The sequence below is a fragment of the Tamandua tetradactyla genome, unplaced genomic scaffold, assembly GCF_023851605.1.
Source record: "Tamandua tetradactyla isolate mTamTet1 unplaced genomic scaffold, mTamTet1.pri scaffold_91_ctg1, whole genome shotgun sequence".
Lineage (NCBI taxonomy): Eukaryota > Metazoa > Chordata > Mammalia > Pilosa > Myrmecophagidae > Tamandua > Tamandua tetradactyla.
Genome location: NW_027518406.1, coordinates 511,961 through 534,721, shown reverse-complemented (window position 1 = coordinate 534,721; position 22,761 = coordinate 511,961). Strand labels below are relative to the sequence as shown.

General features: G+C 35.1%; 1 protein-coding gene across 3 annotated transcripts in view; it reads left to right on the top strand.

Annotated features, from left to right (window-relative positions):
• Window positions 1-10,661: 10,661 nt before the first annotated feature.
• LOC143673300 (uncharacterized) overlaps window positions 10,662-22,761 on the top strand; it is a 78,677-nt gene continuing 66,577 nt past the window's right edge. Inside the window, exons 1-2 of one of the 3 annotated variants that reach the window (XM_077147616.1) lie at window positions 10,676-10,743; window positions 11,509-11,577. The gene's annotated coding sequence lies outside the window, so the exon portion shown is untranslated. Of the gene's footprint in view, window positions 11,206-11,508; window positions 11,578-22,761 lie in introns of all 3 variants that reach the window. The other 2 variants (XM_077147613.1, XM_077147615.1) reach the window with 2 other exon arrangements.

Genomic DNA, 22,761 nt, shown 5'->3' with positions numbered 1-22,761 from the left:
GGGTTAACCACAAGTAAGGAAGTGTAGATGCTAATGAGTTTGGGTACTGCTTTTAATACCTTCCCTTTTAGTTCACCTAAAACTTTTCCTAATTTTGACCATAATTTCACTTTTTTATAAACCTTCATCAACTTATTATATTTATTCAGGCTTTGTCTTATACTTTTTTACTCTGTAACAGCCATTTATTTTATCTTAGGACAAACTACTTTTATTTTCCTTTTTGTAAAACATATCCTTTATACCCTTCATACTTAAGTCATTACTTCAAGCAAGCATTTTACCACACACAATTACTATTAAAATTGAATTTTTCAGAATAATGCTAAATATTTAAAATGCTTTAGTTAATGCATATTTGAAATTTTAATATAAAATTTTTTAAATAAGTGTTGATGGCACATATTAAGATTTTTTAAAAAGCTGTACAGATAAAATTTGCAAGCAAGGTGTTTTGTAATATTAAACAGCTTCCTTAATTTAAGAATATGAAACATAAAACCAAAGGGGAGTCACAAATTTGGAGTCAAAGATAATGCAGTTTGGCCTGATCCCTTTATCTGGAAGAAAGGGAATAAATGAGGGTACAGAGGTACCAAGGAAACTGAATGCAGGTTTTCTTTCTTGCCAGGAGTAGGAGCACTATTTACAGAGTAGGAGCATTATTCACTTTATGATTATAACTTGGTTTACATTTTTTTCATACATTCTCTTTATTTCATTATTTGACAAAACATTAGTACTTTTTCAGTTGACCCCAGCTTCCAGCAGGCCATGGAACACGTCTCTGTTGGAAATCCTGTTACTGGTATTGGAGAACAATTCCCCATTATATATATATATATATATATATATGCCTTTCCATTCCTTGTATTCCAGTCTCCTATGTTTCCCAGCTTTGACATTTTATTTAAGACACTGTTAAGTGGATTGCCTGTTTCTTTCTCAATAATAAAGTTATTATTAAGTGTTTATTTCTTGGATATGCTGCCTTAATGATAGCATTTCTCTGTGAAGCATTGACAGGGAGGAGGTGGAATGTGTTGGCCTTTCCCAATATAATTGCTGATTTCAGACATTTCTTTTTTTTAATTTTTGCATAGCATTTTACAAAGTGTACCAGGGTCAATTATTTTGTGGCCGCATAGTGTCAGCAGGGCATTGCTTATTGCATCTTTGTGCAGCCAATGCAGCAAGTTAGAATTTTTTTTCAGTCTTCTGACTAAACTTCAGAAAAGCAACTTGTATAAAGGGATTGGGACTAATTTCCATAAATTTGATGCAATTAGCATAATCCAGCACCACTCTTCCAGCCCCTGCATCAGCAATTTTGACCATTCAGGTTATTAATGGCTCACCAGATATTTTGTTGTTTTGGTTGTTTGTTTTTTATATTTATATTGACCTACATGGACTGCAACACTCTCAGCTACTGACCAATAACTATAAATTTGATTTTTTTAAAACAAAATGTTGATTCTGCAGCATGGACAGTTTTTCCTATAATTTTGCCAATTCCTTTTCATATTTCATTCTTTTCAGAGATTGCTTGATCATTCTGTTCACACATATAATTATATTGCATTAACAAAGTCATCCTTTTTTTATACATTCCAATTATTTCTCATTTTTTTAATAGTATGCTTTCTATACACAGAACAACCCAATAGGCTTTTCCTGTGTAGTTTTATTCTCCCCAATCTTTACAGAGTCCTGTGCATTTTGCTAATTCCTCTGCAAGTGAGGAGTAAGGTAAGTTATCCCATCCTGGGATTTCTTGGTTCTTTACTTTGAGCTTAGAGGGCATTTTTTTTAAAAATGACATTATTTCTTAATCTATGTTTAAAGCTTATGGCTTATTGTTAATTTACTTTAAGTAAAGTTTGAAGAGGGACTATTGACTTAAAAATTCCCATATGTCTTAAAGCATTAGAAAATATAACCCAGGGAGAGAAAACTTTTAAATTCAAAATATTCTTCATACAAAAAGACAAGAAACTGGCAACTTTAAGTTTATCAGGAATGGTCCTAACAAAGCATTACAATATTTAGAAGAACATACTCCACATTTTCTGCACAAATTTTTTAAAGCTTGTCTTATTGACCTTCACCACTGTGACACCATGCTGAAATGCAAATCCTGTTTATAGTACCAATTTTGTACATGAAAGGCAACATGATATTTGTGGCCATTTAATTTATAGGTTTGGATTCACAGACAACACAGACTTCAGTGATATAAAAACAGATTTTATTAGGAAAGTAATTAAAGAAAATAATTAAAACATAGTAATTAAGAGTTTTCAAAGATAAAGCACAATTACATCACCAGATAAGATGGTGCCAACACCTGAAAAGAAGTGTTGAAGAGTTTTAGAAGTAGCATTTTAACTCTCATTAGTAAAAATCCAGTTATCTTAGGGACAGCATTCAGTGTCTCCTTAGTTAAGATACATAGCAGAGCATAAGATTTTGATGAGGTGCTCTTCCTCTCTCATAAGAGTCTTTTCTCTTTCCTCTTTTTGTGATATCTTCACATAATAGGGGCCAAATTTCAATGAGCTTATGTGACCAGGCCTGGTTTGGTCCTCTGGGAACTGGCTAGGGACCAAATAGAGCTTCTGGGGATGTAGATATTTTTATTAAAGTACACCTTCTTCAGGAGGATAGCCAATCCTCCTAGCTAAAGTGCACATTTTAACTGTCTTTTTTTTTTTACCAAGACCACACAATGGCAACATCAGTTTACAGAACAGATTCTCTTAATGAGATAAATTTTAAAGCCCCTACACTGATGTTTTCCTACTACTCTGAAATGTGAAAATTTTGATTTATAAGACAGAGTAATGATAAGCCATAATGCAAGAGAATTTATTTTTATCCTCTCTAAAAGTGGTCCAGTTTAATTCACACAATTTCCTATGTCAGTTAGGGGTCAGCTTGATTCCCCAGTCATCAGTAAAAGCTTTCTTAAAGTTAGAAATCACGCACCACAATGGTGTCTTACTAACTTCTCCTCTCATATCTGTGGTGGCAATGATTAATGAGAGGGCTTACAGACAAACAACAAAGGATTTTGAATAAACTGTTTCTTCCTTCAGTCTGGCTGCTCCCCTGTGTGGATGTTGTGTGCCTCTGGGCTTTGGTGGCCTGGTATAAACCCCCAGCCAACCCCCTTTTGGGGTTGCTCATCCTGAGCCATATGAGGATCATCACAAACTTTTAGAATCTGAACTCACTTGTGGCCTGGTGTATGGCCCAGGACTTCTTTTCATTCACACAATTCCACACACATACTCCAACACCCCTCCTGAACTGCCCTTTCCAAATCCAGACCTGAAGACTTCCATTTCCCATGGCCCTCCAACAGGAGACTGGTACTTAGAGATCCTGGGAGTTGATCAGACTCCCCTTCCACTCAGGCTTCCCTAGCCTTTTATGAGGGGGCTGAAACTGACATGCATGGGCACTGGGCAGTGCTCCCAGAAACCTGGTTCCAGAAACTGTCCCAGATCCATAGCCACTCTGGCAGTGATGGGTGCCATACCCAGGGAGGTTAGGAATCTGAGAGATGGGGAAATGCCCTGCTGTTAACACTGGATTCCATCAGGTCTCCAGTCTGGGTGCCCCTACTGCCACAGGCAAGGGAGGTGATAATACATCAGACTCATATTCTGAATGAGCCTCCATAAATGTTGTGCAAAGAAGGGACAAGGCTTTAAGCCCCCTGGAATGTCACACAGAAATAGAACAAACTGGGCCAAGGCTTCAAAGTTTCAGAAAGTATGTTCTCTATTTTCTATGGCCATAGGGCTCAGCTGAGCAGCCTCAGAAAGTCTGAGCCCAGAATAAAGATTACCATCAGTTTCTATAGACAGGATGACATGTTAAAGGCAAGGTAAATGATTGGCTGGTTTTAGTTGAGAATGGCACAAAGCTGGGTTACAGAAACATATGAGCCATTAAGGGAGGGGTCCCCATCCCAGAAATGTGCCTTATTTTGCCTACTTGCAGTTTCACCCATTTCTGTAGGCCATGGGAAGGGCCCCTATCCTAGGAATGTGTTTTATCTTGCTTCCTTGCAGTTTCATCCATTCCTGGAGGCTAGGGTTGGGGGTTGGGGATTTTCCATAGAGGAGAGCTGAACCAGAAGAAGGGGGTAGAGGCCTGTCTGCTTGCTACAATGCTTCCTGCAAATACTTATGGAATGAATGAAATTTAGGACAAGCTAAAGGACCATGAAACTGAAGATAAGTTTAGTAAGAGTCAAAAACTGATATTTGATTCAAGAAGGGGTTTGCAGGAAATCTGGTTGCTGGCCGATCACATGTGAACCAGAATTTGTGAAATGTGGGATTTAGGCAGATTTATAGAGGGACTCTTTGCAATGACTATTGCCACCTGGAATTCACATCCTAATGCAATCCTTTCCCCTTGAATGTGGGCTGGACCTTGGTTAATAAAAAAGAATACCCCAAAGGAATGTTTAATAACTTCTTAAAGTGGTTATAAAAGACTATGGATACCAACTTTCTTGCAGACTCTATTTTCTTCTCAAATTGTAAGCTTGGAAGAAGCAAACCTCCATGTGGGAGAGTCAAGGTGGCAGACAAATAAGAATAATCTCTAGCCAACAGCCATAGACCAAGATCTTCAATCCATCCATTAAAGAGGAAGTAAATGCTGCTAAATGCTAGTTGAATGAGCTTGAAAGTGGATTCTCTACAAACCAAGCCTTCAGATGAAACCATAGTTCTTTGTCAAAGTTTAGCTCTGTGCGAACACCCTGCAATTTATGTCCAAATGTTAATACAATGTTGTAAGTGGCTTGAAAATATTTTGTACCCCAGAAAGGCACGGTTTTATTCTGAGCCAAACTTGTGAAGGCAGCCAATTTTTTAAAATACTGATTCAATACTGCAATTTGGAAACTTCTAATTAGATTTTCTCCATGAAGATATGACACATCCAATTGCAGGTGTGACCTTTTTGATTAGTTTACTAGCATTTTTAAAAGGGAAATAATTTGGAGAAACCTCAGAAATGACAGAGCTGCCAGAAACTTCACAGCATAATTGACACAATGCCAAAACCTGGAGAACAAAGACATGGGTATTTGGAGATGATTGCAGCCCAGCAGATGTTGCCATGAGATGTTGAGCAAGTTAGAAACTGGAAAGAGCCACGAAAAGCCAAAGGAAAAAAGCCTGACCTAACAAAGGGAGGAATTCCCACAGGAACAGAGTCTTAAAGCAAACAAGCCCAAGAGCAAGGGAACAGTAGATGCCAGCCATGTAACTACCTAGCTGACAGATATGTTCCTGACTGATTGGCCTTCCTTGAATTGTGGTATCTTTGGATATTTTTATAGGCTTAGAACTGTAAACTTTAACTTAATAAATTCCCTTTATAAAAGTCACTCCATTTCTGGTATATTATAATCCAGGAGCTTACAAACTAAAGCAAATGTGTAATTAAATAAGTGTTTGGATATTTTGGTATTAAAGTCAGATATGGAAGGACAAGTATTTTTCTTACAATGACATCCCAAGCCACACTAGCAAAATTCCTGTCACAATTTCAGTGCTCAATAGCATCTGAGAAACAAATTGTAAACAGCCTTACATTTGTCTATAAAGACATATTTGCTTTCATATGTAAAGACATAGGAGCATATAAGAGAATTATAAAATTGAGGTTCATTACTCAAATTTTTCATTACTAAATTAATGAAGAATACAGCTTTAAAAATTTCAGGAAGCTATTTAAAATGTAAAAGACACAGTATTTCCTTTGGAAATGAATGTATCTATCCCTAATTTAAATATATCCCTTGTTTTTTCATTACAAATTTGTCTTTATTTCTCTCAGGAAACATCCTAGGACTTTTAAACACTTAATTTTATTTAAAAAATAGTTGAAGCCAATCACAGTTATAGTCATATTAGTAATGAAACTGACTGATTCAATTCTTTGAATTCCTATTACTTGAGGCTTCTAGGATTTTATACTTTTTAAAACATTAGATACATCTGAATTGAAGAGACCTTTGTTCTATGCTATTTTTCTTTATTGGTGGTAAAATATGCTTATACTTGATGCATGAAAAAATAGCTTTCTGTTAGATACATATTGGCAGCCTATTTATACTTATACGGAGCAGTATTGAGGGCCCCAACATGAGGGAATGGTGGTAATTTTACAAGTGTCCAGCAGGACTGATCCTCTTTCTGAAGGTTCTAAACAGTATTGACCTCAAAAGTCAGAACACACATAACATTGAGACCTCTGGGCAAAGGCATGAAGTTTCCTTTTGGATATCTTAGTAGAATTACAGAATGAAAAGTTATAATCTATTTTCATCATCCTTATATATATTATTTGCATAATTAAAGGAAAGGGTGTACATTAATCATATTTAGATTTGTTCTTTCTCCATTGACTTTCAAGTTATAGAGGGTATATCCTTTCATATATGGCTGATGAAGTTATTAACAACATAGACACATAAAACAGATTTTTCTAGGGCAAGAAAGTAGCTCTGAGCTCTGGAATGTGGCAATAGCATCTTCAATAATGACCCAGTGATCCCTGGATATCCATGTCCTTGAGTTCAGGTGAGTACTGGAAAGAAATTTTCCCAGGAGAGATGGACCTCAATTATTTGGTAAATGAATTTTAATCTGAGAATAATTGTGTTATCTCACTACAGACAATTGATGACAGTATATCTGAAGGTAAGTTCCATTATTGTTGAGAAGGAATTCCACCAGGATTTAACTCATAAATAATTTTCAGACAGGAACCTGCCTTATTTTATGATGCTGGGCTCTGTTTTTCTGCAATTAGTCCTAAGGAGGGGATGGAAGTCAATGAAATAAATACATAAACAAATAGTGACAAAATACAGGTATTGCCTGAAGATGAAATAGTGTTCTGTTCAAGAGAACAGTGCCAGAGAAGGAAAGGCTAAAATAGGTGGGTATTCAGAAAAGGCAGGAATTGAAAGGGATTAATATTTAAACTGACAATGAAGGAACATGAATAAGAAGTGGGCATATGTGTGACTTGGATTGGGAGGGGATGAAGGATGACAATAGTGTTCAGTGCAAAGGAAAAAGCAGTTTTTCAGTGTGTTTCTGTGGTGCTGAAAAGGAGTTTCAAGAATTAATTCTTGGATACCTAAAGGAGCCATTAATTCTGATTGGGAAGGAGAGGAGATATAACTTTCACTTATTTGGGGGAGGTAACTGTTTCAGTTTGCTAAAGCTGATGGAATGCAATATGCCAAAAGTGGGTTTGTTATTACAATAGGGATTTAATAGCTTACAAAGTGTCTGAATGATACCTTCTCCAAAGAAAAGCTCCTGGAATTCAAGACACCTGTCATATAGGAGGGCAAATGACTTGTGTCTACTGGTCCTTCTCTACCAGGTTTCATTGTTTTCAACATCTGGCTAAAGTGCCTTTCTCTCTGTATCCTGCAGGTCCTCTCAATTTCTCTAGGGCTGTTCCCTCTGAGTTTCTTCCTGATTTTCTGGGAGCATCTCAGAATTTCATCTCTGGCCTTTTTCTGCCTTTGTCTTCTCATAAAGGACTCCAGCAAAAGGATTAATTTCAATTGGTTTCACTGCATCTGAGTCAAAACAACCTAATCAAATCATCCAACTCACAACAGGTCTGCACCTGCATCAGGGTATATAACAGCTTCAAACCAGCATACTAATGTGTTCAATTCAAGATCTATTTTCATTGATGGCCCAGCAACTGTTGGGGAGATGTAAATAATCACCCTTAATTCCCTAAAGTTATCCTCAAAGTTAAGAGAAAGAAAACAATGTTATCATTGAATAAGCATTAAAGCAGAATGTGATGCATTACAGGAAATTCATGAAGAGATTCAAAGACAGATAGAAATCTTATGCTTCATATAGGACAAAAGAAGATGTGACACATTTCACACATATTCTCAATTTATTTCTCATATCTTCAAGACCAGAGGTAAGCTTTCAATTTGGAGCCAGGAAAAAAAGCCCACCACTCAATCATGACTGCCAGATATTTTGCTTATCTTGTATCAGGAAACTGGTAGAAATTTTCCTTGATTACATTTTGAAGTAATGGCTTCCTTTCATCTGTAGACTTTGAATGGAAAAAATGATGAGACATATTTAAACTTTGACACACATTTCAAATGTGCATGCATTTCAAAAGAACAATGAAAGTGGTACTACTTGAGGCTTTGGCTTTTCTGAAGTAAATATTCAAAGAGATGGGAGGGAGAAGGTAGTTTCTTCCCTTAAATGCAACAAGGAGAATAAAGGTTTTCTCATTTTTAAATTTGTATGTGCCCTTACATAACACAAAACCATACAGAGGTAAAATCTCAGAAATGAAATCAATTGATAGTGTATTCACTGTCATTATAGGAATAGAATTGAAGGAAATCAAGAAGCAAAAAAAAATCTAAAAAGAAATGAAGAAATGTCATTAGTCTGAATGATAGGTCAAATTTTAGTAGAGTGATGGAAAGAGGAGAGAAGAGGGATAAATTGATTATTGAAACATTTCAATAATATTATTTGCAGAATGTTTTAATTTGACTGCTCAAGGAAATACCCTGAGTGGGTCAGCTTAAAAATGGGAATTTAATAGCTGATGGTTTTGAGGCTAAGACAGCATCCAAACCAAGGTGATATCAAGGCAATACTTTCTCCTGGAAGACTGGCATCATGGGGTGGCAGATGCAATCCTTTTCCTTAGGTTGTCACATGACAAGGCACATTGCAGCATCTCCTTGTCTCTCCCTTCTCTTCTGATTTCTGCTGATGTTCAGCTTCTGGCTGCTCTTTCTATGGCTCTCTCTCTGAATTTTAATCACTTATAAATCACTCCTGTGATAGGATGAAGACTATCATGATGGAGGTGGGCCATACCTTAACTGAAGTAGGCTCATCAAATTATCTTCCCTTCAATTTCTGGTTCCTGCCTATGACTAAAAAAAAATCTATCTTCCCATTGTGGCAGGATAGGAAGATGTGACCTTCCCTTTTAACAAGGAATCATGAAAATCTCTTACAGGTAAGAGGATGGAAATGTAAATAATAGTGAGTGAGGCCAGCATTGGTGAAGGCAATAACTGACCCCTTTGTAGTACGGAATGTTTCCAAAGAGAATGGAGGGGTTCACAGGAGATGGATAATTCATGTATTTGTGAAGTTGCAAACTATGATCTTCTGCCAAGATTGTTTTGAGTATTCATGATCATGGTAACAAGCTAATACTACATCAGAATGTGTCAGGACCTGTTCTAAGCATCTTACAATATTAATCTTTTTATATTTTTACTTTGTTATCAAGGGGTGCATGGACTAGGAATTGAACCTGGTCTCCCACATGACAGTGAACATTCTGTCTCTGAAAAAGCTTTGCACCCCCAATATTACTCTTCCAATGAATTCCCTGAGTAGGACATTGTTGCAATCACCCCAATTTCTGAAGAGTAAATGGAAGGACAGAGAGGATAAGCATATTGCCAAAAGTGGGCCATCTTAAGAAAGGATGGACCCAGCATTGAAATCAAGGCAATGCAGTTGATATCACTGAATTCTGAAGCATAATGCCTGGAAAAGCCTTCCCAGCTCTTCCCAGGAGGGCCCTTGAGAGAAAATTTCAGGCATGACTTGGGTGGTCCAGCTGTCTCAGTTACACTTAGAGGCTGACTATTTCAAATCCCTCCTTTGCATATGTGATAAGATTTTTTATATTCTTCATATTATAGAGGTAAATGTTCCTTTTACACAAATTCTTCAGATCCTTTGGTTATGAAATACATTCACATATAGTTATTTATGCATATATTTATGCAAATAAATGTGTATATGCATGCATTCATTTATTTTTATTGATTTACACACACAATACACATATATACAAATACATACATATAATATATATTAATTTTTCAATTTCCCACATAACTGTTCAGTGCCATCACTACTGGTGAGACTTCTAACCATGAGGAAAACACAGAGCTGGTCTCTGAGTTAGACTGCAAATACTTCACCTTCTGGCAAGCCAGCTCCCAAGAGACTCAGCTCTAAAAGAAGCAGTCGCACCTTGAAAATGCATTCATTTTTTATGTTCAATACATGTAACCTACCTTGATGTCCAACAAATTCACTAACAAGACTGTGGATATCTCTTAACTGGACAGGGCAGAAAGTTGGTGCAATGGAAGTAGGAAGGACTCTGGCTAAGTGGTGCCAGTGTGGGAAATCCCTTTGGAGGTTACAGATACCCTTTGTGATGCACCAGGAGTTTTAACCTGGAATTGTCCAGACAGGTGGAGGGCACGAAAGCAAGATGTGGACGGGGAGTCTGGGCATAGGGAAGGGGCTCCAGAGCTCTTGCTCCTTCTGCAGGTACTTCTTTCTGAACCTTCAATATTGACTGTGATGAGGAGTCCACTTCACCCAGGCTCAGTCTCTGGGCATTGAACAGTCTGAACACAATCTCAGTTATTCAGTCATTGGGTGAATGACTGTGAGTCCAAAGATTCCTGTGCTTTGGACCACCAGCCAGCAGAGGGGGCACTAAAATACCTTTTCTGAAAAAAACCACGCAGGAAACACCTCCCGGTTTAACCCCTCACCTGTCCCCACAACCACAGGACGGACAATTTCTTCCTGCAGGACCCGCGGAGGAGACGGCCATAGCTTGGGGAGTACTTGGGCCATTGTCGTGAGTAAATAGCTTTCTGTTCATGCCTGAGACTGAGGAGGGGACTTTGTGGCTGTTCTCTGAGGTTTACTCCTAAATAGTGAGCACAGAACCTTCATTTTCTGTACTTTTTCCATGTAGTTCCCGACAGGTCACAGGGGATGGAACTAAGGCCCCAACCCCCTCTCACCCTGCGGCAACAGCCGAAACTCTTGGTCCACAGACTTGTGACCCTTTCTCATTCCCCTCCCCCTTGCCACAACTTATGATGTGCCAAGTGCTGCACGGGCAAGAAACCACACCAAAGAAGAACTTATAGCACAAACTCCACCGATAAAGAGCAAACAGACCAGAACAAGCACAAAGAAGAAAGAAGCGATATACCAGCGAATGGCAGTCAGATGAGTCACCAAATGCAGAATTCAGGACTAATAAGGAACAGTGAATTTCAGAGTATAAAAGGAGAAACACATCAAAATGCAGGTGGACGTTTTCTTCAGGCTCTTGAACCTTTCAACCTCAGCTCATTGCATGGTTATGAGTGTTGGACTGAACCCCAATTTGTTCTAACAGTTCCTTCTCTATGTTCTTAGGTAATAGTTTAGTAAGAGTTACTTTAACAAAGTATCTCTCCGGAGGGGCTTTGCCAGGTCAGATATCTGGGATAATTTTATGGAATCAGAACTCTTCCTAGTGACAATGCTAATAGAGATTCAGAGAGAGGGAAAAAGCATTCTAAAATACTGAAATTGATATGAAAAATATTTTTTCCTTCCACTGGTGCAGTTGAGGGGCATACCAGTTCTGACTGAGCCATATCAGAGTTCAAGGTGAAAGGGAAGATGTTCCTTCTAGGTATATACCTTTATTATTTACTTTTTTGGTGAATTTTTCCTGCAGAAATTACATGGGTGAAAAAAATGTTGAAGAGTTTACAAGTTTGAATAATACAACTCCCAATATTAATGTCAAGTGTCATTTGCCCCAAATTCCATCATTCATAATTTTACTTCATGACTTTAATAAAAGCAAATTTTTGAGTAAAGTTTTTGAAACATACATTAAAAATTTTTCTTTTTTTTCAAATGTCACATTGTACAATTTCTTATGACCAAGTGATGATCTTAAGTTACTTTTAAGCTTAACTTACTGAAGTGCTTTAGTTTTGGTGTGGTTGATACTATACTATTTATATAGAAAGAAATAGAGGTGATACTTGCACAGCAGGAGAAAATCCTAAATACTCCTTAGTTTTACACTTTAAATTAGTTGTTTGCTATGTGAATTCTACAAATATGTAATCTTCAAGTGAGGATACACTTGCACTGAGTAAAATTCATGCATGAACAGAAATTAGTTTTTGATGTTCAAGACGATATTGTGATTTTCAGTAACTAGTATTGCATACTGGCTAAAACTACTTAAGATGAAATTTGTGCAGGACTTAAATGATCAGTTTTTTGAACAGCCATGTCAGAGATTTTTTTTTTTTTTTGTAATTCGTATGTGTTCATTGAAAGTAATTTTTTCCTGTGGAAAATTCAAACTCTGGATCTACACTTAGTTTAATTTTGTGTATTTCCATGAAAAGGTGAAATCAGTAAGTCTACAATCTCATCATTTTATATATGCCTATTTCCTATAATAATATTTCAAATGACAATGAACTGTCTTCAATTTCTTTTCTCTTTCTCTGTTTTCAGATTTGAAAATATATTCATATGTCTAGTTAAATTCTGAAGGGAGTATAAGCCTAATAACTGTTTACTTTCATATTTTTTTAGATTTATTGACTGATTTCTCTTGGTGCAGTATATTAGCTCACATTAATAAGTCACATAAATGTTTGTAATATATTTTTAACAGGAATCAGTGCCCTGATTACATTTGTTACCCTCTCAGCTTGTCATATAAAGATAAACACTCATATTTCATAGCCTGTAGTACATAGCCACCTGGCAAATCCCTGTTGTGATCAAGTCACTAACTCTTTCCCCTAACATCTACCAAAAGTCACTAATATCTATCAAAAGACTCCTACAGGGGAAAGGGATAGATAGAGAATCCCTTGAAACAAGCAAGCACAGGCAGACCAAAAAAAAGCCAAGTCCAGGAAATATGACTAAATTTTATCTACCTCTCGAAGGCATAATGAACACAAGAAATTCTGGAGTAACTCATCCCTGGCCTGGAGAAAGGATTTATATATACATGGTTTTCTCCATGGCTTTCAGGGTTAAAGTGCAGTCAGTCTCCAAAACTTGCAGCAGAGGAAGGAGTTTCTGCATGAAACTGGAAAATAAACTCCTCACCATTTCCACAGAGCCCAAATCATTCAGGACACCAAAGACATAGTGATATTAATAGAATAATGACACATTTCCTATTTAATAACATCCAGATGCTTTAAAGGCTGATTGTTTCAAAATTTTGGTTGAATAGTATTTAAGTAGATTTGGCTTCTGACTACCATGTTAGTAACATAGGTTTTTTTTTTAATTTCACAAAATTTCAGTCTTTAATTTTCATATTTGAATTATACAAAAAAAACTATAATGTTTTGAGATTTTTTCAAACTCAGACATCATGGAAAGAAATATATTTGCATATTTTATGATAGTCCACTTCTCATTATGAAGAAAGGAATAATAACCCAGACATTCTGCTCTGGAGAAAAAATAAAGGTAGAATACTGATGACTTTTTAAAAAATAATCTTGAAGTTTTCCATTTAGAACATTTGTTCTTTGTAAGCATTGCTTTTCTTTTGCTTTTAAATGTTATTATTGAATATGTATTGCTTCTGGTAAACAAATGCATACTTGAGTTGTTTCCATCTTTTGGCTGTTATAAAAACATTGCTATAAGTACTGCTGTACAACTATCTGCTTGAGTTTCTGCTCATCTGTTCTTTGGGGAATGTAACTATAAGTAGAAACAAGGTCAGATGATAGTTGTATGTTTATTTGATGAACCTCCAAACTCTTTCACACAGTGGTTGCCTCATTTTATATTCCCAGAGTAAATGTACAAGGGTTTCTAATTCACTGCACTACTGTGAATTTCTGCTTTGTGTCTTTTTAATAGTCACATTCTCATGACTGTAAGGTGCTATATGCCATTGTGATTTTTAAAATCTTGTTCTTGTGGTATAAATAAAACTACTCACAATATCCCATTTAACCACTTTCAAATGGACATTTCAGTTGGATCAGTTACATTCATGATATTGTGCCAATATCACCAATATCCATTATCCTAACTTTGTCATCCTCAAACAGGAGCTCTTTACCCATTAAACATTAATCCCTTGTCCCTCTCCACCCCTCTAAACTTTGGTAACCTAATATAATTTGATAACATAGTAGCCTTTGGTTACTATGAAATTTCCCTGTTTCAGTTATTTTCTATGAACAGGTTCATACAACATTTGCCATTTTGCTTCTGGCTTATTTTACACAACATGTTTTCTTCATTATTCATGCATGCTATAGTATGTATCAGAACTTCATTCACTTTTACAGCTGAATAATATTCAATTGTATGAATACCACTATTTGTTTACTAATTAATCTATTAATGGACATTAGTTGCTTCCACCTTTTATTTCCTTTGAACAATGCTGCTCTGAACATAGTATACTACATTTTTCAGTGTCCCTGCTTCGGTTCTTTTGAATTATACACCATGAAGTGGGATTGCTTGGTCACATGGAAATTCTGTTTTCAACTTTCTGTGGAACTGCCAAACTGGTTTCCACAGTGTCTGCATCATTCTGCAATGCCACTTGCAATAATATCAGGATTCCTGTTTCTCTGTATTTTCATCAACATTTACTATTTTTAGCTTTGTTAGTAATGGTCATATAGAGGATAGAAATGGTATCTCATTTTGCTTTTGATTTGCATTTCTCTGGTAACTATTGATGTTGAATATCTTTTCAGGTGCTTTTGGCTATTTTTATTATCTTTGGAGAAATTCAATTTAAATCACTTGTGAAGATATACATACTCTCCTAGTTGTTTCTCTATTGGGAGGTTTTTTAAAAACTGATTATAATTTTTATAGAGTCAGCTTAGTCACTTTGTGTGTTTCTGGGAATTTGTCCATTTCATCTGTTACCTAATTTATTAGCATACAATTGTTCTTAATATCTTCTCACAATCCCTTTTATTTCTGTAAAGTCAGCAGTAATATTCTCCCTTTCAGTTCAAATGATTTTTGTGGCTTGTATCCTCTCTTTGTTTCTTTACCAATCTATCTAGTATTTCTCACATGTGGGTATTTCATATTTTCCTTTTCATTCATCATAAGATATTTCCAAATTTCCTGGTGATTTATTCTTTGCCACATGGTTTCTTATGAGTGCATTGTTTAACTTCCACATATTTGTAAATTTTTACATTTTCCTGTTACAAATAAATAGTTACATTTCATTTTGTTTAGATAAGGTCCCTTACATGAGTTCAGTGTTTTAAATTTATTGAGTTTTGTCTTCCAATATGCTTGTGATATAATATAAATTCTGTCTTGGGGAATGATCTTGTGTACATGAGAAAAACATTTACTCTATTGTTTTCAAACATATTTGTGTTACATATTTCTCAAACTTTCCCTCTTAATGTATGTTATAGATGACCATATATGTCTGCTACATCTATTTGGTACATATTATTAAAGTCCTCTATTTCTTTTGGCCTTCAGTGTAGATATGCTAGCCATTATTTAAAGTAGTATCTTGAAGTCTTCTAATACTAATATAGAATCATCTATTTTTCCCATCAATCTGTGAATGCTTACTTCATAATTTTGGGCCTCACAATTATTATTTACATGTTTTTAATCTACAAATTTTATTGAGATATATTGGCATACCATATATTCTATCAAAAGTATACACTATGTCACATTAGCATCACCTAGTTGTGCAATCATCATCACACTCAATTTTAGACAATTTTCATTGCTCCAGAAATAAAAATGATACATAGACATATAAAAAGAAAACACAAAATGGCCCATATCCCTTATTTCCTCTATTATTGACCTCTAGTATTGGTGTGGTACACCTGTTATTGTTGATGAAATAATGTTAAGGTATTACTGTTAACTCTAGTCCATAGCTGGCAATAGATATTTTCCCCATATACCACTTATTATTAACTGTTTGTACTAGTGTTGTTTATTTGTCTGAGTTCATGCAAGAAATTATATTAGTGGTGTTGATCAGTGACTTATTATGATTCTAAACAACACCTTTCAACCAAACTCACCTACAATAGAGAACTATTGCTTATAATCCCAACAACAAACTACCCTAACCTCTATTGATTTCCAAACACTTAAGTTTAACCTTGTTAAAAATTCTGTGTGTATTAGGTCATTGCCCCCCTCTTGTCTAGGTTCTGGCTATTTCTGTGTACCCTATATTCTGTGTTTTAAGACTGAGTTTACACATTCTAGTTATGTTTGTAATTGATCCTTTTATCAATGTATATAGGGTCTTTGTTCCTTCTAAGAATATTTGACTTAGTCTATTTTGTCTGCTGATTATTTAATCATCCCCACACTGTTTTAGTTGCAATATTTCTGGAATACTTTTCTATCCTTTCTTTTTTAACTTACTTGTGTCTTTGAATTTAAGGTGAGCTATTTGTAAGTAGAATTGTGTTCTCCCTTCCACATCACAGGGGTTGGTTAGGGGAGCAAGTGGTGCCCCCCATAATATAAAAAATTGGTATAAAAATTTTTGGCCATCCCCTCATACCAGGGAAGAAGTCTGAATTTTCTCTTTTCTGTTTACAATAACTTATTGTTATTAAAAGATAAAACATATTGCTATTATATAATACTATACAAAAATTTTATGCATTTCTGAGTTGCTAAACATTTTCTGTGTTGTCCAGCAGCTTTGATGTGTCACCTGCAGCTTCTGCAAAACTCCACTAAAAGGCCCATTTAATTTCTTATGCTAATCTGTGATATATTGAATACAAGAGGGAGAAAGTCATGATGTGGAAGGGATAACTGCAATTTCTGCTTGAGAAAGTTAAGACGTTTATTTGCTTTTTGTTTTTATGTTTGTTTTCATGAGAAGGCACTGGAACTCAAACCTGGGTCTCTGGCATGACAGGCAAAAACTCTGCCACTAAGCCACCATGGCTCACCAAAACATTTACTGTTTTTTCTTTTTTTTTTTTTTACATGAGTAGGCACTGGAATATGAACCCAGTTCTCCATCATGACTGGTGAGAACTCTGCCTGCTGAGTCACTGACATTTATTTTTAAAATAACTCCTGATAATTCAGGACTTCTGCCATTTTGGTATTTAGTTTTTGTAAGTCATACTTTTTTTTGTACCTCAATTATTTCATTACTTCCTCCTTTTTAATTTAGTTGATCTTTTTTGAATGAACCACTCCAGAAACACTAGAAACACTTCTCATTTCCTTTTTTGCACATTATTCTGGTATTTTCTTTGTGGTTACCATGAGGTTTAATTTAACATCCTGAATCTAATAATCTCTTTAGATTTGATACCAACTTAACTTCAATATCATCCACAAACTATGTTCTTGTTCTTCTCTGTTCTCCCTTATTTATAAAGTTCTTGTCACAAATTTTGTGTTTATTCCTTTTGAGTCTAAAACCACACATTTGTCATTACTTTAATGCATTTACATGTTATATTCTATATGCAGAGTTCCATACCAAAAATACAATAAAATAGTATTGGAATTTATAATTACCAACATAATTACCTTACTGGAGATCTGTATCTTTTCATGCTGCTTTGATCAGCTATCTTGTGTCCTTTCCTTTCAGTCTTGAGAACTCACTTTAGTTTTCTGGTAGGGAAGATCAATTGGTGATGCATACTCAGCTTTTGTTTATCTAAGAATATCTTAATCTCTCCCACAGTTTTTGAAAGCTTCTCTGGATATAAGCAGTTTTGCCTGGTAATTATGTTTTTCAGGACTTTATAAATAATTCTTTCCATTGCCTTATTGTGTCCAAAATTTATTTCTTTTATTTTTAAAGCAGGTTTATTGAGATATGTTCATACATCATATTGATGTGTAGTCACATGCCATACAGTCCATCCAAAGTATAAAATTAATGGCTCACTGTATAAACAGTAAGAATTGTGCATTCATCACCACAATCAATTTTAGAACACTTTCATTCCTCTTGAAAGAAAATCTCATACATCTTATAGCCCTTTATCATTGAAACTTAGCATTGGTATGGTGCCTATTTTACAGCTGATGAAATAGTAATAATATGTTAGCTGTAGTCTATAATGTGTCTTAGGTATAGTTTTTACTGGCTATCATCCTATTTTAGCATCTTGTAATAATGACATACATTTGTTCTAGTTATGAAAGAAAATTCTTATCTTTTTATTACTACTGACTGTCATCATCTATTTATCAAGGTTTCCTTCTCGTGAAACACATGACCCTAAACTTCCCCCTTTTAACCACAGTTACATAATTCAGCAGTGCTATCAGACTCACAATGATGTACCATCACCTTTTATCCATTTCAAAATATTATGAATAAATGTAATTAAAAGTTCTGCAAAAAATATGCATCAGCTCCCCATTCTCTACCCTCCTATGTCCTGGTAACCTAGATGCTATATTATAACTCTATAATTTTGCTTATTATTAGTTCATATTAGCGAGCTTATAAAACATTTGTCCTTTTGTGTCTGGTTTATTTCACTCACCATAGAGCACTGAGGATTCCTCTATGCTGTAGGTGTCAGGAATTCATTCCTTCTTACAGCTGAATAATATTCAATTGTGCTTATTGTTTATCCTTCATTGGTTGATGGGCACTTGAATTGTTTCTATCTTTTGGTGGTTGTGAATAGTGCTGCCATAAACATTAGTGTGCAAATGCCTGTTGATTTCTGTGCTTTCAGTACTTCTGGGTATATATACCCGGTAATGGGATTGATGGCTCTACAGCAGTTCTAAACTTAGCTTCCTGAGGAATGGCAAAACTGTCTTCCACAGCAGCTGCCTCATTTTACATCCCCTCCAGCAGTAAATACATGTTCCTATTTCTTCATATCCTCTCCAACACTTGTAATTTTCTTGTTTTATTTAAATATTGGCCATTCTAGTAGGTACAAATCATGATATCTCATGATTTTGATTATTTCCCTAATAGGTAGTGATGCTGAGCATCCCCTCATGTGCATCTTAGCCCTTAATATTTCCTCTTTTGAAAAATGTCTGTCCAAATTTTTTGCCCATTTTAAAATTATTTTTGGCATTTTATCATTGAGTTGTAGAATTTCTTTGTATAATCTGTACAGTAAATTCTAATTGGATATTTGGTTTTCAAATATTTTTTCCCATTGAATAGGTTACCTTTTCACTTTCTTGACAAAGTCCTTTGAAGCACAAAAGTATTCAGTTTGAGGAGGTTCTATTTATGTATTCTTTCTTTCATTGTTTGTGCTTTGGGTATAAAGTCTAATAAACCCTCAACCACCACAAATCCTTGAAAACCTACATTTTCTTCCTGGAATTGTATGTCCTATCACTTATATTTTGGTCTTTGATCCATTTTGATCAAATTTTTGTTTCAGGTGTGTGATAGTGGTCCTATTTCTTTGTTTGGATATAGATATCACCCAGTTCTTCCAACACCATTTGTTGTAGAGACTGTTTTGTCTCAGTTGAATGGGCTTAAAAGCCTTGTCAAAAATCAATTGTTTGGTCAGGAAATGGTAGCACAGTGACAGAATTCTCACCTGCCATGTTGGAGACCTGGGCTTGTTTCTTGGGGCCTGCCCATGCTAAAAAAAAAAGCTCAATTGTTCAGAAATGTGCAGGTGTGTTTCTGAATCTCAATTGCTTCCATTGATTAATATATTTATCCTTCTGTCAAGTCCAGGTTGTTTTGATCACTGAGTTTTGTAGTATGCTTTAAAGTCATAAAGTGTGAGACCTCCAACTTCTTTTTTCTTTTTGAGAATGTTTTTGACTATTCCGCATCTCTTAACCTTCCAAATGAATTTGATAATTTCCATTTCTATTTCTTCAAAATAAGCTGTTGGTATTTTGATTGAGATTGCATTGAATTTATGAATCAATTTTGGTAGAAGTGTCTTCTTAACAATTTTTATTCTTCTAATGCATGAACGTGGAATGTTCTTCAATTTATTTGTTTCTTCTTTGATTCTTTTTAGCAATATTTTGTAGTTTTCTGAATACAGGTCCTTTATATGCTTGGTTAATTTATTATTCCATGATATTTTATTATTTTGGTTGCCACTACAAATGGATTATTTTTGTCCTGAGTTCCCCTTCAGAATGTTCATTACTAGTGCATAGAAATGCTGCTGATTTTTGCACGATGCTCTTGTATCTCACTACTTTGATGAACTCATTTATTAGCTCTGGTAGCTTTGGTGTTGACTTTTTTGGAAATTTCTATATATAGGATCATATATCTGCAAAGAGTGAATGTTTTAATTCTCCCTTTTCAATTTGGATGCTTTTATTTCCTATTTTCTCTGGTAGAACTTCATGCATGATGTTGAATAATAGTGGTGGATATGGGCATCATTGCATGGTTCCAAATCTTAGAGGGAACACTTTCATTCTTTTACCATTGTGTATGATATCAATGTGTGTTTATCATATATGGCCTTTATCATGTTGAGGAACTTTTTGCTGCTATCTTTGGAAGTGTTTTACTGAAGGATGCTGGATTTTGTCAAATACTTTTTTGTGTGTCAACTGACATGATCATGTGTATTTTTCAATTCAAATTTTACATGTATTACATTAATTGTTTTTATTGTATTTAGCCAAAGCTTGCATATCTCAGATAAAACACACTTGGGTGTGGTGTCTAATTCATTTAATGTACTGTTGGATTAGATTTAAAATTTTTGTTGAGGATATTTGCATCTATATTCACTAGAGAAATTGGCTTATAGTTTTCTTTTCTTGTAGCATCTTTGTCTGGCTTTGGTCTTAGGATGATTTTGGAATAATGGAATGAGTTATGTAGTCTTCAATTTTTAGAAAGAGTTTAACCTCAATTAATATTAATACTTGGAATGATTGGTAGCATCCAGCTGTGAAGTCACCTGTTTCTGGGCTTTTCTTTGTGGGGGGAGTTTTGATGATAGATTCCATCTCTTTTCTTGTAAGTGGATGTTGAGGGCTGTCATTTCTTCTACAGTCAGGATGGGATTCATGTCATTTAGGAATTTGTTCATTTTATCTGAGGTGTCTGTTTCTTTGTTACAGTTGTTCTAGTATCCTCTTGTGCTCTTTTTTATTTCTGTGGGGTCATTAGTAATGTTACCTCTCTCATTTCTGATTTTATTTATTTGCATCTTCTCTGATTTTGATTTTGCAGTTTAGTTAAGAATTTGTTAACTTTATTGATCCTCTCAAAGGACCAACTTTGGCTTTTATTGAGTCTCTTGTTTTTTGGTTCTCCATTTCATTTATTTTTGCACTAATCTTTGTTTCTTTCCTTCTCCTTGTTTTGAGACTAGTTTGCTATTCTTTCTCTAGCTTCTTCAGGTGTTTCATTAGGTGATTTATTTTAGTTCTTTCATCCTTTTTATTATAGGTGTTTAGGGCCACAATTTTCCCTCCTAGCACTGCCTTCACTGCATTCTGTATTTTTGATATGTTATATTCTCATTTTCATCTCTCTTGAGATATCTTGAGATATTGATTTCCCTTGCAGTTTCTTCTTTGACCCACTGATGGTTTGATTGTTTCTAAAACAGAAAAAATTATTGTTATTAGTAAAGAAAAAGTGAATATATGAAAAATTATTTTATGATTTAATTCAGTAAAATATTAAGTAAGAAACTTCATTTTAGAGTTTTGAAATGCTCACTCTAAGTGTGGGTAAACATATAAATATAATAATTTTTAACAGATTTTCTTCTCACTACTTGTCATTCAGATATAAATATTTAGAATCAGGGCAAAAAAGAAACAAGTCAAATAGGGGGAAAAGTTTCCCCAACTTAGATACTGCAGAATGCTTACAAAGTTTTCAAGGAATCTAATAACGACCCTTATAATATTATAAACACATGCATTTTTTCAAAATATCACAGTAAGAGATGGACTAAGAGACTTTGTACATGTAGGAGCTACCCATAGATGAATAAAAATAAATTTATATGTATGGCAAAATGCAGACTGTGACAAGTACATATATTAAGAGAAGGAAGTCAAAGCAGACACATTTCATTGTGGGACTGCAGTATGGGTCAATAGAAATTGTGTCATAAAATGGAGATGAAATATATTACAAAGAACATACCTACCCTGTTGATCTTGAGGAGATGTAACAAACTTTTTAATGCTTCCAAATCATGCATCCATTCATTCAAAAATACTTTGTACAAAAAATATTGTGCAAATTTGCAACAGAACAAATGTAGTGACTTAAGTCCTTAGTGCCTTTAGGATGGATGAGTGCTCTGCTTAGGCTCTCCTTCTGGATCTCCTAAAGAGTCAACAAGAAGTAGGTATTCTACATAAAAACATTCATTGTCATGTAGAAGCAGTCTTCTCATTTCCCAGCCCTTCCTCATCTCTGTGGGCAGTTCTGCTTAGAGCTGCTGTTTAATGTTAGATATCTCTTTGTTTCCACACCAAAACATGTTGCCCAACATCTTTGTTAGTAAAAAACATCCACTATACATTCTCCTGTCATTCATCTTCCTTTTATTCAATATTGGAATGTTTTAAAGAGATGTTGTTAAATGGTTCCTCTCAAATTCCAGTACAAGTGATGGGCTAGGTACTGGTCTAGGTATTATAGGCAAAAATGGATATTTGAACAAAAAATGATTCTTTCCTCATTTCCTCTTACATTATAGCAAAACACAAATAGAAAAGCAAAGACAGACCCTGTGAAAAACAAAATACCTTTAATATGAACAAAGTATTAACTCAAATTATAAATCACAGATCTGCCCTCTCATATTGGATCATAAATCAAAACCCAACCCTTTCACAGACCATGCATCTA